At 37.1% G+C, this 12,111-nt stretch overlaps 1 pseudogene; it reads left to right on the top strand.

Annotated features, from left to right (window-relative positions):
• Positions 1 to 5,213: 5,213 nt before the first annotated feature.
• On the top strand, positions 5,214 to 11,640 carry LOC112302404 (tyrosine-protein phosphatase non-receptor type 2 pseudogene; annotated as a pseudogene).
• Positions 11,641 to 12,111: the final 471 nt, after the last annotated feature.

Below are 12,111 nucleotides of genomic sequence, written 5' to 3'. Positions count from 1 at the left end.
CCATACTTCATCATACATCCTGGATTCCAGACTATTTGGAACCTCCTAATGGTTATACATTAGAGATATTAATTATTCCATTAAAACATCATGCCTGAACTAAATCAGCGTTCCATATTTGGCTACCCTCTGCAAAATAGTGAAGAACAATTGGTTTTTCTGTTCTGGTGATTGCACTCTTATTAAAGCACTCTAGACGTCACACGTGGCCTTTGACAAGTTCTGTCTCAGTGTTTGCTCCCATGTAATTTGTGGTCAGCGAAATCTCCTGGTGGCTTTACGCAAAGGCAAACAGCCCCCATCAGCAGAACAACGGCTTTTATTTTCATCTATATACAAGCTTTCATTTTTCTACCCCCTAAATTCTGTCATGTTGGCACTTATCCAGTACTTTAAATTCTATTTTTTCAAAGCATACTAGCTTTTCTTCTCAGTTTAGTTCAACCATACATTGAACTATTACTCATTCTACATTTTCATTCATGTAAATGACAAAGTTAGTTGTTAGAGGAACACAAGTGAAGTCAAACAAATAGCAGTTTAATAGACACATAATAATAATCTGTATTTTCCCCTAATCTCTTCGTGGTATATGCATTTAAATATGGGAAATCTTCAATTTCACATAAGGAGATAAAGCTTCAGTGAAAAATTTTGTGGGTTAAGGAGCTCTGCAGCTTCCGTTTATGAGGAAAGCAGACCCTCCTTTACGTATCTGAAATCCTACAGGAATCATATGGATACGCACTTTAAAAAACACCATATTTTGTGGAATTCTTTTATTCAATTTTGAAACACAATAGTCCATACTATTACCTAATAACTGATTATTTTTGTTTTGCCTCTCCATTTTATAAAGTGAAACTAAAACATATTTCTCTAAATAAGATATTTTGCTCAAGAGCATTGTCTTACATTCCATTAAACCTTTTCTTATAAAGATTGCATCATATAGCTTAGAACCTAGCGTTAACAGCATGAATGTGTCTAGGTTTCTCTTGGGTTCTGGTTTCCATCACTAAGTGTCACTTTGCCATTCTTTCCTTCTCTTACTCTCCCCTATAGCCAATTGGTTATATAACTGCTCTAACATCCTTTTTTGGTTAACTTTGTCCCAATTCCTTCTCCGGTTTGAGCACCTGATTGTGTCGCTGCACAGCATCTTCTCATCAGTATGCAACCTCACTGACCGGCCATGACAGAGAAAAAGTTAAAAAACATAAAAGGTGGGAAGACTTAAATGAGAGAGGTGGATTTTCCTGCACTGGCGAAAGGTAGATCAAGTGATTGCCTAGGTATTGAAATTTTAATTTGTATATTTCTCCTCCACAAAAGCCTCCAGCAGTTAAGAGGAGCAACTGATATTATCTAAAGACACATCTAAAAAAAAAGAATTACCCTTGAGGTCATCTGATTGTTTTTCACAGAGAATGTATTGAATTTATCCTTAGCTCATGAAAATTAAAACATAGAGTTTTGAGAAAAGGTAAGGTTACAAGTAACACTAGATACTTCAGCATTAATCTACGGTCAGCCCTGAGGTTTGTATATCAATAGACGTGCAAGGAGATCCAGGATGAGAAATGAAAAGTTGCATTAAGTTGGTAACTTAGGGCTCTTGAAATTCACTGGTCTTATTCCTTTGTATTTCCCAGATTAAGCTAATATAGAGATATGACTTTTATTGTAATATTTCTTTTTTGGCTAATCTTTTTGTTTGATTATTATTTTTAGGCCTATTAAGTTTGATGAAAAGATAAATGTAAGAGGATGTTTTGACAGGATTAGTCTGATAAGGCCAGGAATAACTTTGTAAAGTTCAGAAAAGGAGAGTAACTTTAAGTCTATAAGATGTGTATAAGCATTTCTCTTAAATAACAGTTGTTTAGAACATAAACTGTAGATTGTCCCTGCAAGGAACTGATAAAAAACATAAGACTGGTGCACAGCAAGGGTTTATTTAAGGCTTTTTTCCATCTACATTCTAATAATTCCAAACAAATAAATTACATTGTCTCCTTTACTATTTTGAAACAAACTTCATTAAAAATCTAACCTGAGTACACACAAATTATTTTAAAATAAAGGTGTGTTTATGAAATAGAAATAAAAAGCATCATGCTAAGTGAAATAAGCCACAGACAATCTGATGAGCAAGACAGTCCACCAAATTAGATGTAGAAATCTTTGGGGAACCATTGGCTGAGAGGGTCACTAAGTGAGTCTCAATCTAGTCTACAAATGAATTTTAATTTTGTTTGTAAGCAAGGAGGACATAGTGCAAAGCCAAGCAGAGTTCTCAGGTGAGAAAGTTGAAGGGCAGAGGCCCTCTCTCTCTGTGCATGCACTGCTCTCCCTACCCCTCAATCAAAGCTACCTAGCAGTGATACGCCACCTGAAGATGGTCTGCAAAATGTTCATTATCAGCCTGAGATGATGTGCGGAATTTGAGAGTACTCATTTAGAAATGGAACAGGGTAATTTTATGCCTGTTGAATCTACTGATAAAGTGAGAATTGCATTTTATGTGCTTTTTTCATTTTTTCCTCCTAATTCATTTGCATTGTGTTTTACAAAGGTATTAGTCCATGACAGATTGAGAAAAATAAAAATCTCATCCTTCACCCCAGCTAATTGAGAAGCATAACCCTGGAAAACATCTGTGGCTGTGTTTCAGAAAGAACTCCTAGATAGCCAGGGGAGATACAAAACTTATTGTACTTACTTAGTGATTTTTGCAATATAAATTATCTTTATGCTGATGGGGAAAAGGTACTGATGCAATATATCTCTATGGATGTAGCCACATATTGGTTAAAAGTAAGTCTTAGAAAAAATAAGGCAAAATTCTGCCTCTCCTCTCCCCGCTCTTTTTATGTCTCAAGGGCTGAGAATTCTCTTTCTGACTACACGTCTAGAGGTGTTCCTCCCTCATTCCCACTTTCTACCTTACTCAGATCGGTGCTCTCTAAGAAGTTACCATATTCCGCAATTCGTCTTCAATATTCACTGTTTAATTAGTTGTACATTCAGAGCTGGCATCTCTTTGTGAATATTAATCAAGTGATTAAAGGAAATCAATAAATGTAAAGTTACAAAGAACAATGCGTTTACATTTTCAGGGGTACTTTTATGTTTAAAAAGAGAACCCTCAGCATTCTGCAGTATTGCACCTTTATGAGGGTGACTTCCTGGGAGCTATAGAAACACTACATTGTGAAAACACCCTTAAATGTCTCCATCCCTACATTCCTACATAGGCCTTTGTCCTCTTCCCTATGCTATGGGTAAATCTGTTTCTGCTTCTCTTTCTGCAAAAAGCACAGGACTGGTAATATTAGCAGACATACTACAAGGGGTGTTCCTATTTGCCTTTCAGCTGTGAGTGGGGACATTAGGGAAAATGTGCTATGGTACACTATGAAGGGAAATTCAAAGACGGTAGCTCCTAATGAACTGCTATGTAAATTTTAATTTTGTTTGTAAGCAATTCCTCCATTGCATTGGAATATCCCTGGAAAGGCAGTAACATTTTAGAGTCCATGGACCCTCTGAAGAAGGCTGTAAAAGAAAGAAAAAGAAACATTGTTTCAACTCCTAACATTTCAGTTTTAGGGGGCTTTTGGATCTTTGAGAAGCATATACTTCTCTTCGTTCATTAAGACCAGGCTGAGCATTTCTCTTCTACGCCAACAACGAAAGAGGAAGTGGGCCTTGAGAGAATGCAGTGAAAAATGAAATTGTCATCCATTCCAAATGCTCTTAAAATCAATAAAACGTAGATGTGTTGTCATTACTGGCAGACACAAAAGACCTGCAGTCCTCCACAGGTTCTGTTGCTGAAGAAATTAGGCTGTGACGAAAACACCTCTATAAACTGGTACCATTTAGTATTAGTCATGGTTAGATGAATACACATAAATCCATGTGGGAAATGATACAGTTTAGAAGCAGAGATTTTATGCTTTTAAATTGTCTTAATTTTTCTAATAAAACATAGAAATACTATGAAGAAATACTTATCCATTGGTGAGCATAACAATAAATCTGGGGTTGGTATCCCACCTTAATAAGCTTTATAGAAAGTAGCACAAACAGCTCTCTGGAAAATGAAAAGATACATCCTGAAAGCCAGAGACTGAAGAGGAAGAAGAATAATATAAAATCCTCACATCCTAACCTTGTTTCTTTGTTTAAAAGATACATTGTGTTATGGCTCCGGTGAGCCCACTAAGGCCACTGTGGCCCATTTCGTTTTATGAAATGCCCCCATAACTTCGACGATCCAGGAAATGAAGCAGAATTAAACTACCCAAGGTTCCATGGTCTTGGGAGACCTACACAGAGAACGTTGCAGACGTGTGCTGAAAGATCAACCCCACCTAAAAGTTACCTGTGTAGTTAAGGACGTTAGAAAAAGATTTAAGAGCTCTGTGAGGTTAACTATCGAGCGTATGGAAGGATTTAATATTGGACATTGAATACCAAGCTCTAACAGGCTTAGCAGCGTGCCAAGGATGGCTCCTACTAAAGCAAAGGGAACATCTGAACGAGGGCAAATAAGGTCGCTGGTCTCTCTTCTCCACAGTATTTACTTTCCACAGGAAATTCTAATATATTATTTCCTGGTGTACATGAGCTTGACCCCCACTACTTAATCAAGACAAGATCTACATCATTTAAAATGGATATACCTCATTTAAATTGTTATTTGAACAACAATTACATAAAAACCCACAGGCCTTCTTCACTGTTAAACCTAAAAGCCATGGCAAAGAGTAAACCTTAACCAAATAATGTAGGTTACTCGGCTAAGTAGTCAGTGTTTCCTGGAAGCCAATCCTTAATGACTACGAAAGAATAGATTCTCTTATAATAGACTTTAATTCTTTTAAACTATCTCTTTCAAGCTTAAACTGCTAAGGATTCATCAGTATTTCCTTATATCAAATATCTTTGTCTCATTAAAAATCATGATCTCTTCTCTTTTTTGATCTCTAAATACTGGAGTTCCCCAGAACATAGTTCTGCCCTGCTGTCCTCCTATTTTTATAGTCCCTCTTCCATGATCCTGTCCAGTTTTATCCATCACCATCTCGATGCCAAAAACTCTAATGTGAACATCTCCTGTCAAGGTTGTTCAATGCATTCCAGATTTATATGTGTAAATCCATTGGATAGATTCCCTTTATTGAAAGATAAACTAAGTCGGCATGTCCGACAGTGAAATTCCAGTATTCCCTCCAACACTCACTCTCCCTCAGCCTCCACCATCCCACTTAATGACACTCCCACCTTCCAGTGGCTCTGATAGGCTGCTTCCCACTTATTCTCTCACACTCACCATCTAATCCAGCAGGAAATACTGTTGAAACACCCTGAAAATATATCCTTAAAAATAGCTTCCTGTTGGGGTTCAATGCCTCATCTTTTCTTGAATTAGGAATAATATGAGCAGAATAAAGATGTTACTTTTTATTACATACATTCTTGTAATTGGGTGTATAAAGATTAACAGATATGCAGGTCTTAAGAGCCATTATTGTTCACTAAATATGCATCAATATTTAATCTTAGAATGAAAATAGCTCCCTGTTTATAGGCAAACTTAACTGGAAAGTAATATTCAAGCCTTGAAATCACCAAAAACTAATGAGTATGTTGCTGGTATTTATCCTCGGATCATTTGACCTTTCACTCACCCCAGTCACGTAGTACGTATCCAGTCCGTAACCCTGTCTCTTCCCTCCTCAAATCAGATCCCGCTTGAAAAATTCCTAAGGATTAAGGGTTTAATTCTGCTGGTTTCACATGTGCCAAGAGAGTGTCATAATAAATTTCACTGTAAACCTTGACGAACCAAACTGTTCTGACAGTCCTTTGCACCTTTATTCACAGAGGGATTAGACTTAGGCTGTTATCCAAATCTCATGTAGAAATTAGGTATATCTTCTAAAATAACTCATCCGATCTTCTTGCGTGCCTTTCTGTACCCTGGTAAGTCAGACACAGGAATACATAGTCTCCATCCTCCAAAACCTAAGTTTCCAAAGGAAAACACGGGCCAATTAAGCCGACCCATTTTAGGGGACTTGGGAAATTGTGACATATGGTTTCCTTAATGGTATTTGGATCTGCTTTATAATCTTCCCCAAAAAAATAAGTTAAAAAAAATAAAAGAAAAAACAAGGAGGGAATACTCAGTCTTTATTTCTGCTTAGTGAAAGAACATATCAAGGATATAGCAGGTTCACACCGTTGAATAGCCCCTAAAATGTAGGATATGAAGCCCTGGGATATTGTTTTAAGGAGATCACAAAATGTATATGCAGACCAAATACATTTAATATCAATAATCCATTCTGAAAATATAATTTTTCATCATTATGTGATTTTAAGTCAGGAAAACACAGGAAATGTAAAATGTTGTTTGCTGTGAACATTTCAAGTGCCTAAGAGTTGACCTCCTAACTCAAAAAGATAGGAAGAAATCACTAGGGGTTCCAGAAGGAGCAGAACCTGTCTATTTGGATCAACTTGGAGATGGAAACTGTTGGCTTGCTTTTTCTAACACACAGTGTCCATGTGTAACAGAGTATGGGGAATTCCCTAACCATGCCCCAGAGATGTAATTTTTCAATATTTTGCAAATATCAGACCTGAGAGAGGTGTTTTAGGCACAGATAGAAGCAAAGGAGATGATATGCAATCAATGAAAAGAGATAAGACAAATAATTTTATTATTAATTTAAGAAGATAAAGCAGGTGAATCAGAAAAAAAAAATTGGCATAATCAGAGAGTATGTAAAGAATGGACAGACTGCCAGGGACCTTTATCTGAAGGGGAAGTGTAGATGCAGAGCTGAAATCCAAGAGTAAGTAAGAGTTATCTTTAGGCTGTTATCTTTTATTTTGTATTGAAGTTACTGGGGTGACATTGGTTTATAAAATTATATAGGTTTCAGGTGTATAATTTAGGCAACCATCAAATCATAACAAGATCCAGGGACACAATTCTTGTGTCATTTGCTCAACTGGTACCACAACCTAAAAATCATGAAAAAAAATGAAGGCCATTTGTAGGACCTCAACTTTTATAAATTATATTTCCTAAAATTAAAAAAATTGCAGATTTTTATGTCTTTATTCAAAATAATTTTCTTCCATTTTATACGAAAAGGCAAATCATTTACTTAGCACAAATCTTATGATGGTCACTTGTCCTAGTTGTAAAATTTTCTTGGGTTCCAATTAAAGGGAAGACTGTGATAGAGACTACTGGGCCCCTCAAATATTCCATCTGCTTTCCCACATCCCTCTCCCCCACCAGGAATAGGGGCAAGAAAACTAGTTCTGACTAATGGGCTTTGATGGGAGAGTGTAGTGAGCCACTGCCACTCCAAAGCATAGATGAATTAGAATGCCATTCTTCATCTACTTATTCTTCTCTATTAACCCCACTACTGATATTCCAAATCCTGGGGTCTTCATCCCAGCAGCTCCCTTGTGTCTGTGTCACTGTGGAATAGAACATACATCCCCCATCATACAACACACACACACACGGAGATCTGAGGTTGTTAACAAAGTATAATCTTGTTACTGGATTATGTTTTCCAAGACCATGTTAGTGTTACACTATAAATTCCTACATATTGATGGCTGGCTCAAAACAAAAACTCAAGACATGTTTTCCCAGATATACTCCACAACTGAACACTAACTAGTGTTTCACAATCCTATAGCTGTTTTTGGATGAGGAGATAATGGTGATATCAGTGAATACTTTGGAATTATTGTTTTCTTTATTATACTCTTAAATGAATTTCTTCCTAAGTAATTTTATTAATTATAATAGAGTGATATGTTATTCAACATTTACATGGACAGTGGTTGTGTAAAAAATATCATGGGTAGAGAAAATATTTCAAATCCATCCTAAGGAAAAAAAAACATTTTCCATACAGATACCGCCATACCATATCTGAGGGTTGCATTCATTTGCACTAATGTGGAAACCACCTTTAAAACTGTTACTTTAAATGGGGTCATTGTCTAATTCTATTGATGACAATCTATTGTCATTCCTAAGACACCCTTTTTACTGATGACTTTGAGATTTAGTTCGGAGTCTCTTCCTACCCTTAGTGTCATCCTGACACATTCCCCTGATCACCGATTCTTTTACCACGTTTATAGTCTCGGTTTCGTTACTCGCGTTCAGCCACAAGTAAATTGGTATCACTTCAAAATGTTAAAGCCAAACAATCACTCTGACACAATAGCTTCTCTTTCACATTGTTTCCATAGTTCTGTTATTTTACATTAGTGGACCTCCGGTCCCCACACCACACAGCCTGCATTCTCATTACACAGAAGTCCCACTTGGCTTGTCACCACTGTTCTCACCCAGTCAGAGCTTCAACCAACAAAACTTGGACCAGTTTCTGGCCAATATTTTCATCTTTTGCATCAGGAAACAAAAAAAATGAAACAAAACAAACTCATTCATGGAATAGTATGATTATCGGATGTATATCCTCCTATACTTGGGCTATGAGGCGTTATTAAAGAAAATGACGAAACAAACAGGGAGAGATATCTCTGCAAGATTCATGGCCTGCAAATGTTTCTGTGTACTTAATGCAACCTGGAAGTTATTTTTAATATCAATTAATTATTTTAATTTTTTTTAAATGTATCAGGGTGATATTGGCTAATAAGATTAATGGCTTCCAAGAAATTGTTTTCTCCAGTTCTACTGGAGATTATTTCAAACTATTTCAGTTTTTCTCAGACTTCTGAAAACAAAATCACCACTCGTAGCAAATTTGCTCTCTCCTACATCTCTCTATATGCAATTTGATTCACACACCTTTATATTTTCCCACCATAGATGATTTTTGTACACGACAATAAATTGTTTCGAAAGTGATATCTGAACTCTTGATGAGAGGCACTAATAAGAGCTAATTCTAACTCTCCTACTTATTTGAGGCAGTTTGATTGACAGTTTCCTGTGTATTTCAGTAGCAACATAAAACAAGTATAATTGCGATGAGAAGATATTTACTGCAAGAATTTCTAGAAGGTACCTACATGGTTTATTGCAGTATGTGCAACCTTTGGTGGCAGTGATGTATTTCTCACTGTGTCTGGCTAAATAAGCTAAGATTTTTTTTTTCTATAAGAGAGAAGAAAATTTAGTGATTTTGATGAACGTAAGGCTTCAGAACTATAAAGGGAAATTGTATTGCTCTCAAACACTAGCTAGGTAGAGTAAATATTTGGGGAGATAGCATAGTCTTTGGAGGTAAATGATTTGAATTAGAATACTGGTTCTATTTAAATAACTTTGGATCAGTTCACCCCTTGAACTTCAGTATAATCATTTTTTAAAAGGAATTAATTACACCTTCCTCCATAAGACCGCCCTTAACAATTAAACAAATTTACATGTGCAAAGCCCCTTGTACACAGTTAGTGTTCTATATATGAGTTTTGGTTTTTTGTTTGTTTTTAAGTGCAGGTAAAAGTTAAATTAAAATTTCAAAGTTAAATAATTAAAACATGTTAGCTTGGGCCAATATCTTAACTACAGATCCGACCACCTATATGCTCTCAAGAGAATTAAGGCAGATTCAACAACACTCCTTACTAACATTCCCATCTTCCATCAGCTGAGTAGAAAGGAAAATTCCACAGGTAGAGCCCCCCTATTAGACACAGATGGGCAATAGTGTGTTGAGATAGCATTTATTCTGAGCAAATTCAAATTGAAACAAGAACATTTATTAGAGAAAACTTATAAACTGTGGCAAAGCATAAAGGTTATTATTTAAATTCCTAGCAAACACTTCACCCAGTAATAATAACTAACATTTATTTTACATTTTAAATGTATTTAAAAATATATATTTATTGGATATTCATCTAAAGACTAGTAAAAGCTACGTGATATTTGAATGTACCACAATTTACCAAAGTACTGTATGTTGAACAATCCAGGTTTTTTATTGTTTGTGACATTAATAAATAACAATTAAATACTTTTAGATGGCCTTTGACAATTTATCCAAAGTACAAAATGATTGGGTCAAAAAGTTTGAAAGTTTGAGTGTTTTTTACACCTTTTGCTTTGCATTGCCAAATCACAGCATTTGGCAAAATGAAAAGCGCCCGTGTGTGTGTATGTGTGTGAAGAATTGGAGAGGCCAATTTTATTCAGAAAAATAGGGAGGGGTGGGGTGGCTCGCAGAGCACACTTACGCCTCAGCTCCAGCGCTTCGGGAACACGCCGGCCCGAGCCTATCGTGGGCACAGGCCGCACTCAGACTCGCTGGTTTCAGAGGCCGTGTCTGCCACCATCCAGCGGGAGTTCGAGGACTTGGGTGTTCAAAATCATCGGCAGCAGCTGCACTTGAAGATCACAGTCGTGTTAAAATGCAAAAAGCTGAAAATGATTCTATTAGTGCCAGCTTAGTTGACATAGAAGAGGAGCAAAGGAGTTACTTCCTAACACACGGTCCACTTCCTGGCACAGGCTGTCATTTCTGACTCTTGGTTTGGCAGCAAAAGACAACAGCAGTTGTCATACGAAACCGAGTTGTGGAGAAAACACTGGTTAAATGTGCACAGCACTGGCCAACAAAGCATGACAGAGAGATGATGTCTAAAGAAACAGGAGTCAGTGTGGAGTTCTTGTCTGAGATGTGAAGTCATATTACACAGGACATCTACTGCAATTAGAAGACGTCACAACTGTAATTGAATAACAATAAAAATTAAAAAAAAAAAAAAAGAAGACGTCAGTAGTGGTGAAACCAGAACAATGTGTCACCTTCATTACACCCCCTGGCCAGACTTTGGAGTCTCCGGATCACCAGGTTCATGCTCAGTTTCCTGAAGTGACAGAATCTGGTTCCTTGAGCCCTGAACATGGGCCTGCAGCCATCCGCTGTAGGGCAGGCATTGGGCGGTCGGGCACCTTTGCTCTGGTAGGTAACTGTCTTGTTCCGATGGAAAAAAGGTGATATTAACATTGAACAACTGTTACTGAATAGGAGAAAGTATCGAGTGGGACTTACTCAGACCCCAGATCAACTGAGATTTTATATAGGACTGTAACAGACAGAGCAAAGTTTATAAAGGGAAATTTAAATATACAGAAATGGTGGAAAGAACTTTCTAAAGAAGACTTATGTCCTCTGTTAACCAAAATAATGACTGAAAAAACACAATGGGAACAGGATAGGATTGAAGAAGAAAAACTGACAGGTGACAGAACTATCCTTCAAAATGCAAGACAGGACAGAGGAAAACAGTGAGTGCCCTATGGAAGCAAATAGGAGACAACAGAAAAGCTCAGAAGGTGCAGCGGACGAAACAGGCCCAATGAGACAGAGAAAAAGAAAAAGGCGGTTATATTGGCAGCCTATTTTCACTAAGGTGGGGTTTGTGTCAGTCATTTTGGTCAGCGCCTTTGTTGGCTGGACACTGTTTTTTCAGCAAAGTGTCCTAGAAAATGAAAACGAGCTTGCCCAGCAAGATTCTGCACTAACAGCTGATGGTCTTCCATTAATCACAAGGGTTTTGCTGTTAGCAAACTCCTCATACCCCCAAAACAGAGCAGTAAAATAGACACCAACCAGATAAATATATATTCAGCCCTCAGCCCAACATCGCAGGGTGCTGCCCCCAAATTGTAAATGACAATCTAAAATAAAGACCTCAATTCCTGTTAAAAACTAGTACATGTTACAGTTGTATTCATATATGCTAAGCATAATACTTCACCTGACCAGATTGAGAGATATCCTTTACCACAAGCATTTGTTTTTGTGGCTATCTGGATTTTAACCTTCACTTGATGCAAACAATACGTATTGTGGTTTCATCCACATTATTGCTAAAAAGAAAATGACCTTTTAATAATGCATACAGTCACAGCCTGGTAGCTCAGTTGGTTGGAACGTTCTCTGATACACTAAAAGTTTGTGGGTTCAATTACTGGTCAGGGCACACACCTAAGGTTGTGGTTCAATTCCCAGTTGGGAAACATAGGGGAGGGAGCCGAACAGTGTTTTTTTCTTTTTCTTTTCTTTTCTTTTC

The sequence above is a fragment of the Desmodus rotundus genome, chromosome 11 (genome assembly GCF_022682495.2).
Source record: "Desmodus rotundus isolate HL8 chromosome 11, HLdesRot8A.1, whole genome shotgun sequence".
Lineage (NCBI taxonomy): Eukaryota > Metazoa > Chordata > Mammalia > Chiroptera > Phyllostomidae > Desmodus > Desmodus rotundus.
This window is presented reverse-complemented; position numbering and strand designations above follow the sequence as displayed.